The sequence below is a fragment of the Cynocephalus volans genome, chromosome 3, assembly GCF_027409185.1.
Source record: "Cynocephalus volans isolate mCynVol1 chromosome 3, mCynVol1.pri, whole genome shotgun sequence".
In the NCBI taxonomy this organism is placed as follows: domain Eukaryota; kingdom Metazoa; phylum Chordata; class Mammalia; order Dermoptera; family Cynocephalidae; genus Cynocephalus; species Cynocephalus volans.
This window is the reverse complement of record NC_084462.1, coordinates 124,438,632-124,460,096: the sequence shown is the minus strand read 5'-3', so window position 1 is coordinate 124,460,096 and position 21,465 is coordinate 124,438,632. Positions and strand designations below refer to the sequence as shown.

The following is a 21,465-nucleotide window of genomic DNA, read 5'->3' as shown; positions in this document are numbered from 1 at the left end:
GTGGCTGGAGTAGAGTGACCAAGAATAGTAGGTGATGAAGTCAGAGGCCGTGGAATAAAGAAACCAGTTATGAGACAGTTGCAATAACGCAGGTGAAAGATTATGAGAGTTTGATCAAGGATGCTGGCAGTGGAAGTATGAGTAGTGGTTCAGTTCCGTGTGTTAAGTTGTGGATGTGTGCTATATGTATACGTGACTATGTCAATGGTATGAGTCTAGAGGTCGGGGGAGAGATACTAGTTTTAGATATAACTTTGGAACTTAGGAGTATTTAAATGGTACTTAAAAACATGAAACTGGATGAAGTCACCTAGGAAGTGAGTGTAGAAAGAGAAGATTTCGAAGCTGGAAAGGAGGGGTTTGAAAAGAGAATGAGAAGAGGCTAGTGATATAGAAGGAAAACAAGGATAATATATCTTAGCATCCAAGTGAAGAAAGTTTTTCCACGGAGGAATGATCCCATGCATCAAATATTGCTGAAACATGCAGTATGATAATAGCTGAAAATAACCATCTGTCTTATGGGTGCATAAGCTACAGTTATCCATAGTTGACCCATGTATTAAAAATTGTGATATGTGCTAGCCCTGTAATGCCAATTTGCTTCAAAAAAAACTTTGTTAAGAGTAAAAAAAAAAAAAAAATGGTTTTCACTAGCACCATTGTAAATATGTTTTAATTAAGATATATTGTTAAGGGCCGGCCCCGTGGCACACTCGGGAGAGTGCGGCGCTTGGGAGCGCAGTGGCGCTCCCGCGGCGGGTTCGGATCCTATATAGGGATGGCAGGTGCGCTCACTGGCTGAGCACGGTGCGGGCGACACCAAGCCAAGGGTTGCGATCCCCTTACCGGTCACACACAGACAAAAAAGATATATTGTTAAGTAGTGTGATAAATCCAATTAAAGTCTGTCTTGAGATATACGTATCTGTTTATCCTAAAGTTTATTTGGGCATCTGCTTGGATAACTTGCATATCTGTAAGAGACGGTAAGCCATAGCAAGTTTTGAGTTCCACCAAATTTAGGTTATAAAGAAGTAAAACAAACTAACAAAAGAAACAGAGTTGCCACATTCACCTTTTAAGCACTACATAGTGAAGAACTATGCTAACAGTTAAGAGGAAAGAAATCTCTGTTCTCTAAATGGGATTACAAAATTATTTCCTTCCTTTCAAGAAAATTACCAGTTATGCAGTTTGACACAGTTCATAAAAAATTGCAGCAGAATGTTTTGCTTTTTCTCTTTATGCTTCTGCAATTTGAATTGGCATTTGAGAAAATGAGGATCTAGCAAATAGACGACAGTTTTCCTTATCTCTCAGTTTTCCTCAACACAGGGAAATACCAGTTAGAGAGTTTTTAACACAGGAAAGCATTTTCACTCCTTAGTGAGTCTACAATGTCAGGCAGTAACCTATTACATCATATTCGGGGGGGTTTTTGGTGACAATAATAGGGCAAAAAAAGTTTTTGAGGTTTTCACTTTATGAAGTCACAAGGACAAAAGATTTTCAAATGATTAAGGATTAGTGAGAGAAGAAACACAACACATTTAGGTATATATCTTTTAACCCCAGTAAACAAACAGGTGTTAATTGTGTAACTGTTAAAAATAATCATTAAAATTTCAGAATTTGCAAGTAAATGTAGATACATTATGGTAGATCAATGTTATTTGAAAATAACACAATGACAAATTCTTTCCAATATGCTTGCTGGAGTGGAAAGTAACATTGTCAAGGACGGCTCTTTACTACTTCATAATTTTGTTTGTTTGCGTTTTTTATCAAAATTTGGATAAACCCATGATATTTTTATACATTAAAATATTTTACTAAGGTTGTAGTAAAAAATGGTTTTGTACCTACCAATTCAGTATTAGTATGAATTATCTTAATACAGTTTCCTTTGGTGTTTTTATGCATTAATATATCTTTTGTCCTTTTTTCCTTATTCCTTTTCTTTCATTCCTTCCCTTTCCCTCTTTCTTCCTTCTTTTTCCCTTCCTTCCTTCATGTTTCTTTATTGAAAATACTTGAATACTTGTTGCTTCCTACCCTTTCTTACACAAGAGGTAGCATATTCTATTCACCCTGTACACCTTGAATTTTAATCAATTAACAATACATCTTGTATGTCTTTTCATATCAGTACATAGATTGTGTCCTCACATTCACTTTTGAAATATTTTGTTGCATTATAACAAACACAAAAAAGTGCATCAATCACAAGTGTACAAATGATCACTTCACACTAAATGCACCTAGGTAACAAGCATCTAGATCAAGAAACAGGACACTTGCAGCATCTCAAAGTGTCCTATATTCCTTCTAATCAAGATAAGACCAACCAGGAGAATAAACACTAATTGTCTTCTAACAGCATAGATTAATCTTCCCTGTTTTTAACTCTGTATAGAAGAAATCATGCATTTGCTGTACTCTTCTTTTACTCAAAATTTTATTTGGAACATTCACCCATATTGTTGTTGTGAGTTTCAGTCCATGTATGTCTATCACTGAATAGCATTCTGTTGTGTAAAATACGATAATGTGTTGACTCATTCAAACCTATTGGCTAGTTTACAGTGTTTCACTATTATAAAAAGTGCTGTTGTGAAACTACCTGTATATGTTTTTTAGTGAACATAGGTAAACACATCTGTTGTCTATATACCTAAAAGAGAAATTGCTTAGTCATGGGATATTTATACATTCAGCTTTAATAGTTACCACCAACTATCTCTCACTAGCACTGTGTGAGATTGGCAGTGATTACTCATCTTCACCAATATTTGGCATTATCTGTCGTTTTAATACTAACTACTCTGATGGATGAACAGTGGTGCAAAATTGTGAGTTGCATTTAGGAAAAATTAAATTTTAATTATTTTTATTGTCCATTTGGTTATCTCTTTTGTGAAGTGCCTAGTTAAGGCACATTTTCCTACAGGGTTGTCTGTCTGCTTCTTATTGATTTGCTGAAATTCTTTATATATTTTGGATACAAGACTTTGTTTAAATATATGTATTATAAATTTTGTCTTTAATTCTGTGGATTGCATTTCCACTGTCTTACTGGTATCGTTTAATGAAAAGAAATTCTTGTTATCAATATAGTCTAATTTTCTAAAATTTTCTCATATTGTTGGCATTTTTATAACCTGTTTATTAAACTTTTACCAATTGCAAAGTCTGAAGATATTCTCCCATGTTTTCTTCTAAAAACTTCATTTTTTACTTTTAGATTCAAATCTGCAATTCAGAAAAATTTCTGATTGGGTAAAGCTATGCAGATATTCCATTTTGTGTAAAAGAGGTCAGGGGTGGGGTTGGGAGGGAGCAAAAAGGCAAAAGTGAATTACAAAGCAATGAGCTAACAGCAACTGACCAAAGAAAGTTGAAGGGGAAGGAAACACAGAATTACTGTTTAAACATTAAAACATCATATATGAGAAAATTTACATTCTGCATATGCCAAAATGATGATAAAGTATCACAGAGAGAAGAGGTGGCCCTAGAGAATAAAACATTTGATGAGGAGGTATTTACACAGACTGTCATCACTCAGGCAAGTGCTAGATGTTATACCTTGCCAGAAATCTTCTGAGTATACCTCACTTTATGCTCAGGCACTAGCATAGATCATATAACCGATCATAAACCAATCTCTGAAAATGGGATAAGATTATCAATATTAGTTTTAATTAATCATCTGGATTGGCATAGATATTAGGAACACTACAAGATAAAATATTTTGCCTACCTGTGGTTAATTTTGAATTTTGTTACATTTGTCTCTATGTGCACCAAGCCAAGATGAGTTCCATGACTTTTGTTTTCTAAAAGGAATGTGTTTGCACTTCTAGTATGGGTTACATTTTCTCTGTTATCTTTTAGATCAAGGTTGTTATGCTAAACCTTATATAAACTAACATTTCTTTATCTCCTTTACCAATTTTCTAAGAAAAGTTCTCCCCCCATAGTTATTTATGTATGTATAAATATATTTTGTTAACTTCTTTTGATCCTCTCCCTTTGGAATCCTATGTTCCAAACATATTAAATTACTGATGTGTGTCTGAATGCACCATGATATTTCCTTCAGTACTTTTACAGAGATGCCACATGTACCTTCTACTGTTCACCTCTACTCACTTACATTCACCTTAGCTCCTCCTTGACTCTACAGTGACTAACTATAACTTATACTCCATAAATGAATTAAAAAATGATAAATAAATTCTTCTATACTCTAGTTTCAAATGCACTTTTAAAAGTTTATTTTGGATAAAAGCGCTCACTTACACTTGAATTATCTATGGAAATACATGATATAAATTGATCTTAATACCAAATAAAAATTGAGTAAACTAAATGGGAAGATAGAAATGCATCTTCTTCATTTAATCTAAGTAGCAATTCAAAATAAATAGTTCAGATCTGAAAGTGAATATGTTGCCTACTTTATCCATTTTGCTGGCTTGAACCTTCCTGTTCAGGGATTAAAAGCTATTAGCATTTCTCCAAGTCTCATCAAAAATAAATTAATCTTTGTGAAGCAAATTTGAACATTTACTTGAAATTAAACCTGAAAACTATAATTAGTAGAAATCCGTGGACAAGAGACTGATTTTCAATAGGTATCATTGACAGGAAAGTTTGCTTAAGAAAACAAAATAAAAATAAACACAAAAACAAAAACAAACAAGTAAAAATAATCTGATATCATTGGTATGGCCTTGACTTAGATAAACACTGAGGAAGTATCACACCTTGGAAGTTTACTAAAATACTTCGGCTTTCTCATAATCCTCCCTGTACCACTATATCCATGTACTCTTTATTTATTTTAGGGGGTGGGCTAAGAGGTAGAAATAATCCTCAAAATATGATAGACAGTTTGAAACTAAATCTCAACACTATAAAATGCCAAAAAGAAAAACAATCTTTAAGATAATCATGAAAACCACTCTGCTTAAGAGGAAATTATTTTTAAGATTACGGATTTATTTTTACTTTATAAATAAGTGATAAACCTGATTATGACTGATGTCATGTGTTAAACCAACAAAAGAAATGATCACGTGGACTTTACTGGAAATATTGGCCTCCAATCAAATGTTTTCTTCTCAACTGGACCAACTTAAACCACCTTCCCCCAAACACCCCTGATTCTTCTGAGCCTGGTCTACTTTTCCCCATAGCACTTTAATTTTCTAACATCCTGTAAGTATGTACACTTATAATATGTATTTTTATTTATGTTTCCTCAATAGTATATAAACAATTTTATTATATCAATTTTATTTTTTTATTTATTTTGTTTTGTCTATTTTATTTCCTGATATAGCTAAGGACCAAGAACATCTGCCATATAGTAGTCATTCTGAATAAAACTAGGGCAAGTCAGTTATACTGAAAAACAAAATAGCAAATGGGAGGTTTCTCTTGGTTGAAATACAATAAAACAAGCAAATGGAACTGTACTGGTCCAGGATCATGTCACACGCTACCCTGCTCAGTCATTATAACATGCCATCATCCCCATCTTTCTATATCATCTCAACAGAGCTGTAGAAGTACCTGTGTCTAATATGTCCTGATTTCTGCAATTCAGAATATTATGGACATTTACTACATCAGATAAGCAAATCAGTTCATTTTTGTTTATCTTTATTTTGAATTATTAAAGTTAAATCGTAAAACATTGTAGGATAATACGTATGACTCCTTCTAAGATTCTCAAATGAAATAAAATTTTTACACAGAACATTTGGACGCATTTCACCATTTATTTTTCTTTTTGAAGGTGTCTTTGATTTATTGGTTTTAAAACTGTAGTGAAGCAAGAAAACGGCAATTATCGGAGAGGACCGGGATTTACTAATTGCTCTTCTTGACTTGATGGACAGAAAATAAATCTAAAGAAACAATAAAGAAAAAATGCATAATAAAATTACCAACTTATTGATGCTTCTCAAGCTAATAATTACAAGCCTGAAAGAACATCAGTACTTGATATATGAAATAACCCCGTTATTTACACATCAAGGTTTGTTTGACACTGAGAAAAACAGTACTATTGATGGTTGTGCTTAATCTGTAATAAATATGCAATTCGTGTTCATTATTGAAAAGGAAAATGTGCTTACATTTGTTGGTTGGTGCATTTTTTCTTCTGAAAATTTTTGAAACATTTTATATCTTATTATTAAACTGATTTTGAACACACCACTTTGAATTAAGAAACTAACTCTTTCATCATAAGCCAAAGTGAGATTGATACAAATGAAATAAATTTTTCCAAATATCACCTCATGAAAATATCATAAAAAATAAAGTTGATCATCGGTACACTTCATAATGCTGCAAATGGTGATAAAATAAAGCTCAACATTAAATTTAACAAACACTTTCTCACATAATGGATATAATTAAAATAAGATCCGTTGTGCTGCTACATTCTGCAGCTAATAAAATGGTGGCAGAGATGGAGGTAACGCATGGGCTCAGCAACATGGACTTCCCCTCACCAGGGCCCACCTGGCCACAGCCACTGCTGAGTGCCCAGTTTGCCAGCAGCGGAGACCAATACCGAGCCCCAATATGGCATCATTCCTCAGTGTGATCAGCAAAGCTACCTGGTGGCAGATTGATTACACTGGGTCATTTCAATTATGGAAGGGGCAATATTTTGTTCTTACTGAAATAGACACTTACTCTGGGTATGGATTTGTCTTTTCCGCACAGAATGCTTCTGTGAAAACTATCATCTGTGGACTTACAGAACGCCTTATCCACTGTCACAGTATTCCACACAGCATTGCTTCTGATCAAGAAACTCACCTTATAGCAAGTGAAATGTAGTAATGGGACCATACTCAAGTGATTCACTGGTCTTACCGTGTCCTCCACCAGCCTGAAGCAGCTGGCTTGATAGAATGGTGAATGTCCTTTAGAAGACTCAGTTACCACACCAGCTAGATGGCAATACGCTGCAGGGCTGAGGCAAAGGTTTCCAGTAAGAAGGCTGTATAGACTCTTATTCAGTGTCTAATATGTGGTGCTAATTCTCCCATAGTCAAGATTCACAGGTCTATGAAACAAAAGGTGGGGATGGGAGGGGCAACACTCACTGTTACCTCTAGTGACCCACCAGCACAATGTTCGCTTTCTATCTCTGTGACCTTATACTTTGGTGGCATAAAGGTCTTAGTTTCAAAGGGGTGAATGCCTCCACCAGGAGATACAGTAATGATTCCATTAAACTGCAAGTTAAGACTTCCACCTGGCCACGTTGGGCTCCTCATATATCTGAATCAACAAGTAACGAAGGGAGTTACTAGGCTGGCTGGGATAGATGATCCTGATTACCCAGGGGAAATTGTTCTGCTGCTTCACAATGGAGATAAGAAAGAGTATGTGTGGAATACAGAAGATCCCTTAGGACATCTGTTGGTAAGTATTACCATGCCCTGTGATTAAAGTCAATGGAAGACTACAATTCAGGCAGGACTACTAGTGGTCCAGACCCTTCAGGAATAAAGATTAGGGTAACCCCACCAGGTAAAAAATCATTACCAGGGCAAACGGAATACAAAATGATTAGTGGAAGAAGGTAGCTAGCTGTACCTTCCAGCTATAATGATGTGACCAGTTACAGAAGTAGGACTGTAATTGTCAGGTATATTTCTTCCTTATTTTTATATATATGTATGTATAGCAAATATCTTTGTTTTTGTCCCTCTCTTATTTGCTCATCATATAACATAAATCCTTTGTCAAGCATCAGGACTTGTGATTTTTAATTATCCAGCCTATAGAAGGAGAGGGAGAGCATCCTTCTGCTGCCCCAGCCACCCAGTCCCTACCCCCTGTGATCATCCCACCAGACCCACGAAGGATCCCACTCCTCCCCATCTACCTGCCACTGGGATTTTAAAGGGAACTGCTCCTCCTTGCAGTGTTCGGTTTGCAGGGTGTGTGCTTAGCTCTGGTCACCGTGGTGTGGAGGGGGCTGCTGCTGGTGCCAGGGGAACGGATCTCAACCCAGAGGGAAGCAGAGAAACGCTCTTTGCAAGGCTGCTCCTTCCTACAAGGCCACCCTGTGGACCCCACACTCACTCTACCTGGACTACAGAGTAAACTGGCATATTTATAACAGGCTTCTCGGTGCTCCTCACCTGTGTGCTGTTTTCCAACCACTACCCGAGCCTACCCTAGGTCTCTGTACATGAAATAAAGTCTAATTTATTATTAACTATATATATATATTGACTTTATATTATAGTATTTGAGTATTGTTAACTCAATATTGTATTCAAGTTATAGGATATCAAGAAGAGTGAACCCCACCCCAGGAATTTTCATCCTCTTCTGTGAAAAGCATTAATGTGTTTTCAGTTGTATGCAGGATAGTTTCATCATGTTAAGTGGGAGTATGACCTTGTTATTTTCATTATATGGAGATTAACTATGTTTAAGGAGATAGGTATCAGTACCACGTTGACAAGGGGTACGTTTGTGATAGTTGATTTAATGTGTCAACTTGGCTAGGCCATAGCACCAGATATTTGGTCAAACACCAGTATAAATGTCTCTGTGAAGCTATTTTTGATGATATTAACATTTAAATCAGTAAATGTTTCTGTGAAGGTATTTTTTAGACGATATTAACATTTAAATCAGTAGACTTTGACTAAAGCAGATCACCCTCATTAAAGTGGGTGGGTCTCGTCTAATCAGATGAAGTTGTTAACAGAAAAAGAAGGAGCCCTCTCAAGGGACAGAAAACTATGCCTCCACACTGACTTCATACCGGAGCTGCAGTATAAGCTCTTCCCTGGGTCTCTAGCTTGATGACGTACCCTACAAATTTCGGAGTTGCTAGCCTCCGTAATTGCATATTGCATGAACAAATTCCTTAAAATATTTCTCTCTCTCTCTCTCTCTCTCTCTCTCTCTCCTCACAAACACAATTGTTTTGTTTCTCTGGAGAACCCTGACTAACACAGGAGTTTATTCCTATTCTATGGTTTATTAATGAAGAAAGAAATGGATGAGAGTTTTTTGGTTGACTCTCTCCCAATTATCTGTTCAACCTCATCATCAGGTAAATTATTCCAAATATATTTACATCCAAATAAGCCTTGCTTCTTCATGCCTCTTCAGTTTTGCCTGTTCTCCTACCATTCACTGGAATGTTATTCTACCACTACTTAGAAAACCTAATTCTTATCTGTCTTTTAACATTCAGTTTAAACAGCACCTCTCAGCATCTTGCCTTGACATTTACCCCTGTAGTGAATATGGATAATTTGCTGTCCCTATAGACATCTCGAGAACTGTGCCCTATCCATTGTTAGACTAAATTCTAATTACTGGTTTTATTGTTGGTCTACTTTCATCTGTTGTGATATCTTTTAAATTGGCAAAATATTTTATTTCTTTAGTATTTTCTATGCTTGTTATTGTGCTCTACATTATAAGTATTTATTCTTATGAATGTTGAATGAAAATAAGCTTAGAAAATGATTTCACTCATTATTTACCTCTCTATCCTGATTATACTGATGATAATATGATATCCCTCCATTTTTGTTCTTAATGGTCTTGGCCTTCTAGATGATATTCATATGTTTTATTCCATTATCCGTGAAGTACCACTAGGTTTTAATACAGGATGAGAGAGCATCTATTTTACACCATGAGCTATTTTTAATTCAAACCCTGTCATTATGACTGAACCTGAGTCAAATAACTCAGTTTTTAAAAGAAGACAGGCAAAAAGCCCAAAGTAACTATTAAATGAAATAAATGTCAACAATGTTTAATCACATTTCTGATATACACAAGAATAAAATTGTCTAAATTATCTGAATCTAGTCTCAGTTACCCATGAATCTGGCTTTGTTTCAATATTGGCTTGGGTTTTATGAAACTGTTGAAGAGTATTATTTAATAAAATATTCTTTGTTAATGACCCGGTCAGGTCAGTTTGCTTCACTGTAAAAACCAACCTGTTCCCATGGGGTCTTCCTATTGTGATAGCATGAAGCTTCCCTGAATGTTTGTTTCATGCAGTCTTCATGGTAATATTGGGGGTGTTGTACAATTTTAGATCAAATTAGTTAACAATGATGATATTTCAGAAAGTAGAATTGCTGTGGATTGATTGAATTCTGTCCCTAAACTTCATATATATTAGAAACTTAATTCCCACTGTATCTGTTGAGGGTGGGAAATCCTATTGTGGTGACTGAAAGGTGGGGCCTTGAAGAGGTGATTAGATTATAAGACTGTGCCTTAGTGAATGGGTTAATAATGGTGGTCAGGGGTATGGTTCTGAGGGCTTTAAAAAGAAAGTGAATGAGGAGGTTTGTCTCTGCTCTCTCTGCTCTGCCAAGTTCTACCATGTGAGACCCCTGCATTATTGTAAAGCCACCACCAAAAAAGGCCCATACAGTAAGTGTTCCCTGGATTTTGGACTTCCCAGCCTCCAAAACTGTAAGCAGTAAATTTTATTTCCTTTATAAATTACTCAGTTCCATGTATTTTGTTATAAGGAACAGAAATTGACTAATACAAGAATCATAAAGTGTTTGGGGCTTTCAGACATACAGAAACATAGTTCCAAATATATGTCCGTTAATCAACTCTCAGCTCCCTATCTGAAGCCAACATCTAAAATCTATACTTTCCTGTGATTTTATATCTTAGTAAATAATAGCTTTGTGAAATGAATCTCTCTGTGGAGTGTGTTTTTCCTGACATTGTTTCTACTGTTAAAAGGATTAACTAGTAGATGCACTTTCCTTAAAACATAATAAAACTTTTAAAAAGTCTTATAATTCACTTATCTTGCAGTATTTGCATATAATGTAAGTGACCTTCAGAATATTTAGACAACTGCATTAATACTCTAGATTATGTGACCCGGACAAAAATGGAGCTCACCTTTTCAAGTCCAATAAAAGTAGGTATTAATAGAAATATATTGGCCATCTACAATTAATACACATCTCAGATTTCCAAAGATTGTTGCATATATTCTCTCTGAGATGTTATTTAACATAGAAATTGTCATAGAGCATGTGACAGAAAACTTGAATTTCAGCTGTTACCCATTGTTTTAAAGAGACTAGATTAGATCTGAGTATTTATGATTCTACAAATATTTATTTAATTTTTCAAGATTAGTTACAATCATATCACTGACTAGTACTATTGTATGGCTGTTCTGGTGGAGCTACATAAAGCCCTACAAATTAGGGCTAAATACCCCTAGAATGTAACCAACCTGAGAGTAGCTGAGAGTGTCTATTCTGTTCAACACCTTAGCAGTGCCTAAGACAATCTCTGGACATAGTAGGTACTCAGTTTATGAACACATATTTTATAATAATGACTAATAGTATAACCCAATGGCTACATTCATTTGAAACCATTTAATGTTTATGTAAGCATTAGGTAAACAAAATCTGAAGTTTTGCCATAGTATCTAGCCATTCCAAGGTTTTTGTTTGGAGCCACTATGTAGAGAACTTGGTTAGAAAGGTAAAGAGCAAAAGTCAAAGAGTCCATCTTCAACCAGTTTTCCCCTAAAAAGTGCAAAAATAAAAACAAGCTTAAGTCCATTGTTATATATCAGCTATGCTTTGCAGAAGACATATTAATGCTTTTGTCATAGGTTAATACATGACAGTCCTACTAAGTTTCAAAAGGCAAATCAGTAGGTGGAGAAATTTTACAAAATTTTCACTAAAGGATACCTACAATTTAAGTACATTGTACTTCCCCTGTATAGCTTACAGAGCAATGAGCATAATCTCTCAATTCCACTCAGTTACTGGAATACTGTACGTGAAATAAAGAAATAATTTTTGTTTACTCTCTTCTCCCCTCCCTCACAACCAAGAATCCAGGTTCTGAATAATTTTGACCAATGGCATATATTACATTCAAATCAGACATTACATTGAAGTTACTATTTTCTGTTTCAGCAATAACACAGATTTTCATAACATTATGGAATTACAAATATACCTGTGGGAATTATACTAATAATGAATATGAAGTAAGTATCCATCAATTAAATGTTCATTATTACTGACTTGGCTGTATTTGATTGTCACTTGCCTCTTTAGCCTCAACTCTAACAATCACCCTGAAGCACAATGAACCCTTGTACTTTTCTCTAACAAGTGATGTGTTATCCTGCCTCAGTGTCTTTATATGTGTGTTTCGTCTGTAAGGATTAACTTCTTGGGTTGTACCTAAATTCTGATTGTTCTTTTAGATTGAGCTCAGGCATTGCATTTCCTAAGAATCAATCCCTATCTCAGTTTCTAACTCAACTTGTGTTAAGCATCTCTCTCAGGTGCTTGCATCCAATACTTCTCTTAAGAGGCTTGTCATAAGGCTTTGTGCTGCTCCGTTAACTTCTCCTTCCCCTCACGGTAAGCTTCTGGAAAGCAACAAACTATTCTGTGTCCATCTTTATGTCAAGTGCAATAAGCATAGTCTAAACTCAGTCCATGAATAAAGACCTAGTTTCTGTGCTATTACTACCTAAAATAGGAATCTGAATTTTTTTATAGCATGCTAATAATATCCTAGAAATTAACATAATATCTTCTATAGTTAAAGAGAACATCTCATTATGTGATATTAGGGTTCACCATTCTGAGCTCATTTAATTTCAGGCTAATATAGTTTGATATAGTAGGAATCATGTATGAAGTTTATGATTATCGCTATTTTTTTAAAGTAGGTAAGAGCGGTCCCCACCCCAGACACTGCCTGCCTGCGAGTCCCCGCCACCGCATTCCAGTTTTTTGCTGCTGCTTGGGTCTCGTGTGTGTGGAACACCTACCAGGTGCCCTTCCTCGTGCCAGGAGCTCTCACACCTGTTACCTTATCCACTCCTCATATCAACCTGTGTTATTGCCCCACTGTTCAGGACTCAGTGGTCTTTGAGGATGTGGCTGTGGACTTTACGCTGAAGCAGTGGGCTTTGCTGGATTCTGTTCAGAGGGATCACTACAGAGATGTGATACTCAAAACTTTTTAAAACCTGGCCTCAATAGATAATGAAACTCAATTTATGGCCAAAGGGTCAGTTTCTCAGCAGGGTATTTATCTAGAAAAAGTAACTAAAGAACCCAAAGTAGCGAAGTTCACCAGAAATTATTCTTGGGCCTCTGTTTTAGGAAAAATTTGGGAAGAGCTTAGCATTGAAGATCAGCACACAAGGCAGAGGAGAAATCTGAGAAATTACATGGTGGTGAGACTCTGTGAAAGTATAGATCAATGTGGCCGTCCCATACAAGAAAATTCCTACTGGACTAAACCAGTATGGATACAGCACATATGGAAAAGTCTTCACGCATCATTCATCCCTTAAGAGTCACATCAAAGTTCACACTGAAAAAAAAAATGTATCAGTGCCAGGAATGTGGACAATCCTATGGTTGTCATTCACACCCAAAAACACATTTTAGAACCCACAATGGAGAGAGACCCTATGCTTGTAAATTATGCGTGAAAACCTTCCTTTGTATGTCTTCCCTCAATTGTCATATACAGATTGACACTGCTGAGAAAACCTATGAATGTAAGCAATGTGGGAAACCCTTCATTGATTTTTCAAGTCTTGCTAGTCATGTGAGAAGTCACACTAAGAGAAGCCATATAAATGTAAAGAATGTGGGGGAAGCCTTTAGTCCTCAACTTTTCAAAGACACATGATAACACATACTGAAGAGAAGCCATATAAATGTAAGGAATGTGGGGAAGCCTTCAGTTATTCCTCAGCTTTTTGAAGATACATGATAAGTGCACTCTGGAGAGAAACACTATGAAAGCAAACAGTGTGGGAAAACCTTCATTTATCCCTAGTCCTTTCAGAAACATGAAAGGACTCATGGTGGAGAGAAGCACTATGGATGTAACCAGTGCGGGAAAACATTCAGTCATCCCTCATCCTTTCAAGGAATTATGAGTGCACACTGGAGAAAAACCCTATGAATGCACACAGTGCAAGAAAACCTTTAGTTGGCCCATACCCATAGGAAAGCATATGACAACACACACTAGAGAGAATCCCTGTGAATGTAAGCAGTGTAAGAAAGCCTTCAGTTTGTCTGCCTGCTTTTGAGAATACATGAGAATGCATCCTGAAGACAAATTATACAAGTGCAAGCAGTGTGGGAAAGCTTTCTACTGCCACATATCCTTACAAAAACACATGAGGAGGCACACTGCAGAGAAACTCTATGAATGCACAGAGTGGGAAAGCCTACAGTTGGCCTAAACTCTTGCAAAAAGACTTGAGAACACACTCTGTAGAGCAACCTCATGAATGTAAAGAATGTGGGAAAGTCTTCAAATGGCCATCGTCTTTACCAGTACATGTGAGACTGAACACTGGAGAGAAACCTTATATATGTAAGCAGTGTGGGAAAGCCTTCCATTGTTCCTCATCCTTATGAAGACACATGAGAACACGTGCTGCAAAAAAACATTACAAGTGTGACATGGGACATCTTCCTGCAGATGGATTAATGTGTAGTCCTTCAGGAAACTCACACCAGGAGAGTAATTTTATAAATGCTGGAAATGTGATATTGCCTTTATGAGTACCTCGTCCTTAAAGTGGACATGTAAGGAGTGTGTTCATAGTTTATTCACAAATAAATACCTAGGGGAAAAATAATTCTAACTACTCTTGGCTATAGTACATGTATTTTGGCAGCGGTTTTTTTTTCTTACAATTCAGTAAATAAAAACTTTGTCTTAAAAAAAAAGTAGGTAAGAGCTAATTCAACTACAGCTTTCATAGATTACTAACATTCCACATGTTTCAAATTCTAACCCACTACTTCAGATGTTAAGCACCATCCTGGCCCTATAAAAAATTTACCAGAGACCTAAGAATTAGAGAGAAGCCTCATGCAACAGCATGATGAATGTTTTTCATCTCATTCTCATGTCTATGAGAACCTCAATTAATTCCATATAAGGAAGAGGGAATAAAAAGGATATAGTATTTTTAAATTAAAAAAAAAAATTCCATTTAACTAAACATCAGTGTTTCAAGAAGCCATATCCATGATAATAATTTTCCTCTAAATTTGACCATATTTTATTAAAAGATCAATACACATAGGTAATACAGAAACAAAAGCCAGGTAAATAGCTGAACTTAAATAATCCAAAAATAAATATATTTATTCTTGTGAATAAATATTTTCCAGAGTACCATGGACAAATATGCAAACATAAATTTGTTCATACCCTATTTTATATTTTATATTCCTTCCAAGTCTATAACTCCAACACCCTGAAAAGGAAATCATGGCTGAGGTACCCATGGTTATACTGCAAATTGAATGAATATTTGATTTTGTTAAAAATATTCTCACAACAAAATATATTTTAAATGCTCCTTTGGAGGGTGGTGTAAATTTTTCATCCTAGAATATTTTTAGATTGACTATAATATTTTATAATAAAATATAAAAATATTTTAGAATATTTTAGATTGAGAAGATACTACAAAGAGTTTCCATACACCCCATACCCAGTTCAGCCTATTGTTAACATCTTACATTGATATGGTGTATTTATCACAAATAAAGAACCAATATTTATACATTATTAATAAGTAAATTCTGTAATTTATTCATATTTTCTTAGTTTTTACTAATGTCCTTTTTCTGTCAAAGTATTTCATCCAGGATATCATGTTACATTTAGTCATCATGTCTCCTTAAGAGTCTCTTGATTGTGACAGTTTCCTAAACTATTTTTGCTTTTGATGACCTTGAAGCTTTGAAGAGTACTGGCCAAGTATTTTGTACAATGTCCCTCAATTGGGTTTTCCTTATTTTTCTCATTTTTAGACTGGGTTATATTTTGGGGGGAGAAAGACCACAGAGGTAAGGTATTATTTTAATCACATCATATTAAGGCTACTCTCTATTAACATGATTTATCACTGTTGCTGCTGACCTTGATCACCTGGCTGAAGTAGTGTTTGGCAGGTTTCTCTGCTGTAAATTTATTCTTTTCTTTCCATTTCTCATGCATGCTCTTTGGATGGAAGTCACTAGGCACCTACCACATTTAGGTGGTGAGAGTTATGTTTCACCTCTTTGATGATAGAGTTTCTGCACAAAATAATTGGAATTAAACTGAACGAGAGATTTGTCTGTTCCGCTACTTACTTACTTATTCAATCACTTATTTGCGTAAGTATGGGTTCATGGATATTTGTTTTATATTTTGGGCTATGATCTAAAACAACTTATTTTGCTGTGTTGTTGCTTAAGTTGATTCAGCTTTGGCCATAGAGAGCTCTTTCAGTTGGTGCCTATGTCCCTATTTCCCTTTGACATACTCCATTATTGCAGGGGTTTTTGGTAGCACTTTATTAATTTCTGGTACAATATTTTCTGATTCTAAGCTCATCTTGTATATTCCCAGGTCAAGCCCTAGAATGAACCATTTCTCTAAGTAGCCCTGGTTCCGATTATTGCAGAATGAAACCAAGATATGGATTTTGAGTGTTTATTGATATTTTGATATCAGTATAAAGATTTCTGCGTGTCCATCTTTAGCTATATTAAGATAAACATGAGTTCATACTGATGCCTCCAACTCTAATTCATTACCACATGAATCATTCTAGCTTCCTCTCCTTTGTCTTTAACTTCTCACTTCAACAGTAGCTCCTACCATCTGCCATACATTTACTTAATTGTTCATTTCCAGTATACATATATAGATGTTTTCAGAATTGTTAACCCATACTCCAGAGGGAACAGACTTTATCAACTAATTATAGTTCATTTCGCCTTCAGTCTCAGAGGCTCCACTCATATCCAAAGTTAATTGTATTAGCACAGTTTCACCTCCACGCCCTTCGGTAAGGTTATTTCAATCAATTGGAATATATTTAGATTTTATTGTCGCTGTATAAATTTTATCCTGTAATCACCCCAACTTTGCAAATGATTTTTAAAATATCCCTGTATGAAGGTTCATGCTTTGTGCTGTGAAGTTTATGGGTATTGACAGATGCATGGTATCATGTGTCTACCATTATAGTACCATGCAGAATAGTTCGACCACCCTAAGAAATGCCATGTGTTTCACCTAATCAACCCACCTCCCTCACCAAATCCCTGCAAGCACTTGTATGTTTACTGAATATATAGCTATATAAATGGAATCATATGGTATATAGTCCCTCGGTCTGGTTTCTTTCACATAGCACTATGATTTAAAATTTATCCTTGTCTTTATATGGCTTGAAAGCTCACACTTTTTATTGCCGACTAGTATTCCATTTGTGGATGTATCATTTTACTTATGCATTCTCCTATTTAAGGTCATTTAGGTCACTTCCAGTGTTTAGTGATAATGTATAAAGCTGCTATAAATATTTTTGTGTAGGTATTTTTGTGGAAATAAGCTTTCAAGTAAGTTGGGTAGGTATCTAGGTGCACAACCACCAGATCATATGATAAGACTGTTTACTTTGTATGAAACTGCCAAACTACCTTCCAAAGTGTCTGTACCATTTTACATTCTTACCAGTGAATGAGAGCTCTTGTTGATCAAATCCACACCCAGTGAATTCTGGCACTGAATTCACTTAGTTTTTGTTTGTCTCAGAAAATACTTATTTCTGCTTCAATTTGAAGAATGACTTCACGGAATAAAAAATTCTAGGTTTGCATATTTTTTCTTTCAACTATTTATTTTATTCTACTCTCTTCTTACTTGCATGGTTTCTGATAAGAAGTTTGTGGTAACTCTTAGCCTTGTTCCTCTATACCTAATTTTCCCCCTGCTCCTGGCTTCCTTCAAGACTTTCTGTATTCGGTTTTCTGCAGTTTGAATATGATATACTTAGGGGTGTGTGTGTGTTTGATGTTTATCCTGCACAATGTTTGCAATGTCCTATCAAACCTAGAAATCTTCCCAACTGTCATTGTTAAGGGGCCTATGATAAATTTAGACATTCCTAATCATTTCTTCCTTATTGAAATCATGCCCTAAATCATTACCGTGTGGAAAAATTTTAATTTTTTTGAAACACATGCTTTTTTTTTTAGCTAAGGCTGGAAGCACATAAATGGAATCCATATTACAGAATTGTTTGTCATATTTGTTCTCTGAACAAAGTAGAAGTTAATCTACATACTGTATGAGAACTAAATCAAAGTAAATTTTGATCTTTTCAGTCCTTTTTTTAAAAGATACATACATGTGGGATACAATGTTAATTTTCAATAATGGTATAGAATGTGCAGTGGTTAGATCAGTATAGTTAGCTTATTCATCATTATGATATACAATCATTCATGATTGAGGACCTGAGAAAAATAGCAGGGGGCTTCATGAGCCCATGGGGCACAGCTGTTCTGGCATATTGTTGTCCTTCCCAGGTGAGGCAAAAAATTATTGACTGTCCTAGTCTAAAGGCACACTGAACAAAGGCAAAACAAAAGTCCACAGTAAATCAAGTGGCTTCAGGCAGAGTGATGACAGAATGGTATTTGGCTTAGGTACTGTAGGAAAAAGAGGGATTACAATTTTGTTGGTAGCCCTGACATCATGAACAAATTGGCTTCCTTATCCACTTGGTTTCTTTACTGGAACAAATACTTTTCCTCCGTCATTTGGCTTTTTTCTGAAAGGACGTGAGTGCTACAGAGACAAGTGCAGTGCAGGAGGAAGTCTTTGGCCTTTCACTATAGGTTTGACCTTTCTTTTACTTCTGGTTTAAAGGGATGTTGGGAAAGTTTGGGTAGCACTTTAGTGGCATCTTTCTGAAATTTAATGGGTTCTGCACCAATTATTTTTCCTACGTCAGTGAGATTTTTAGCTCCTAGAGTATCAGGTATGATGTCAAGCTCTTTATCTAGAATATATATCAAATATAATAGAGAAGACAAAGGTATGTATGTGCAAGAAGATGATTTGATTATGAATAGAGGAATCTTCTGGAACCTCACAAAATATTTCTTCTAGTGTGAATTTTATATTACAATTTTATTTACAGTGGAAGTCTCACCTTATGAAATTTTGAGGTATTATATCACTGAGCAGGAAGGATTATATTCAGTCATGGACTGAAGGATTACAGTTAAGGGTTAGGAGACAGAGAAAATGTGTTGGTTATTTTACATACCTACAACATTGCGGTATGTTTACTCTGAGGAAAAAGTTGAGCAAAGGTAGCAGTGTTTAATATAAGAAGAGTAGCACTTGTATTTATCAAGTATTAAGGTTGACCATCTATATATATTTATAGTTAATTCACCTTGAATGTTTAAAGGTAAAGCATGATCTGAGCACTTTCTTCTTCCTCAGAGTACCCTCTTTGATCTAAATGAAGGATTTTTCTTTGTCTTCCTTTTTTCTTTTGTAATATGGGACAATCTTTATTCCAGTGTCTCTTCTATCTGCAATATCTACAAGCATCCTTGTCAATAAGTGGTAGATTGAGAAGTGTGCCACCTAGCTGTTTGATCTGTAGAACAATATGTTTATTTTGGGTCTTGTCTCATTTTTTCTAAAGGTTTTTCAGAGTGTTCTTCCAGGTATTGTAGTTCATGGCCCTTCACCAGTTCCTCTCTTTCCTCTTCCCCTCCCTCTTTCCCACCTCTGGTAACCACAGTTCTGTTGTCTTCTTTTGAAAGTTTAATGTATTATTGTAATTGTTGCATCTTTGTTTCATTTTTTATCTATTTGTTTATTTTATTTATTTATTATTTTAGCTATCACTTAATGTATTTCTCTTTCTGTGCCTGGCTTATTTCACTTAACATAATTTTCTCTAAGTTCATCCAGTTGCTGTGAATGGCAGTATTTCATTCTTTTTTATGACAGAAAAGTATTCCACTGTATAAATATACCACATTTTCATTATCCAGTTGTCCAATGATGGACATTTAGGTTGCTTCCAGCTCCTGGCTATTGTAAATAGAGCTGCAATAAACATTGGAGTACAGGTATGCCTTTGACATGATGATTTCTATTCCTTTGGGTATACACCCAAAAGTGGGATTGCTAGATCATATGGCAGTTCTATCTGTAGTTGTTTTAAAAACCTCCATACTATTTTTTATAATGGCTGCATCAATTTACAGTCCCACCAACAGTGTAACAGGGTTTCCCTCTCTCCACATCATTGCCAGCATTTGTTATTCTCTGCCTTTTTGATAATGGCCAGTCTAACTGGCATGAGATGATATCTCAATATGGTTTAGATTTGTATTTCCCTGATGTTGAGTGATGTTGAGCATTTTAGTTCAGGTAAAGGGCTATTTCCCATTTTAATTCTTTTTTTTTTTATTAAGTTCCTAATTTCAGGTTTAACTTCATTGACAAAATGAGATGAAAGAGCCACTTTGATTTCAGAAACTTCTTTAACACCAAATACAATTGGAAGATATGTCCTGTTATATTCCAAACACCTGTAGTTTCATCTTATTTCTGTTTGTATGATTTAATTATGGTACATGTTGCTTTGCCTCCCACAGATTTGTCACCCCTCTTCCCCTGGGTGATGGAGCCACAAAAGATTACTCAAAGCCCATCTCTTCTGAGCAGTGAGAAGCCCCAAAGTGGTTAATCTCCTGGAACCCTCAAGAGTGACGCATTCCTTCCATTTGGGATATTAACCACAAATTGGGATTCTCTTCCTGCATTTATTCTCCAGACCAGGAAGTTACAGGAAGAGAACATAGGCAGGGTTATAGTTTAACAATATAGGCTAGTAACATTCAGTAAAACAAGCAAAGTGACATTCTATAAGGCAGTTTAAGTGATCCACCAACATAAGCTTGATCTTAGCAAAATTCCTTTTCCCTACAGCAGCTTCCCAGTTATCTTTACATATCAATCAGTAACTTGTCTGTCTTTGAAGCAGCAACCTTGCTGTATTACAATCCTTATCTTACAGCAGAGATGATAGCCTAGGAAAAATTTCCTGTTTTTTGCAAGGTCAACATTTTATATGTACTTTTAAGAAGTTAGACTAAACCTGAAAGTACAAGAAACTAGGCCCTGTGAAATATATTTGCTTTATAGTATACTCCACATCTCCCCCATTTTATTTATTTAAAAGAAAAAGCAAAAGCTATAGATCAGGTTTTTACAGTTAAGACCAAAAGCATTTTGTTAAAGCAAAGTTAGTATCATTCAGCATGGCAAGTCCTTTTAGTTTACTTCAGGTGAGGAATGATGATGTCATCATCTCCCAGAGCTGTTGCATGGGCATCATTCTAGGTGCTGTGAATTGAGGTGTAATTACCAGTTGTTGAAACTCCAGAATGGGATTCTGCTCCATATAATAACTGATTCAGTCCAGAGAGTTTGTCAGCATTCACCTGTCCAGGACATTACTGTTTTCAAAGCATCTAGTCTTTTGCAAAATTTTTGATT

General features: G+C 35.6%; 1 pseudogene; it reads left to right on the top strand.

The window, feature by feature from the left end:
• The first annotated feature begins 7,233 nt into the window (after window positions 1–7,233).
• Window positions 7,234–14,642, top strand: LOC134372743 (zinc finger protein 555-like; annotated as a pseudogene).
• The last annotated feature ends 6,823 nt before the right edge of the window (window positions 14,643–21,465 follow it).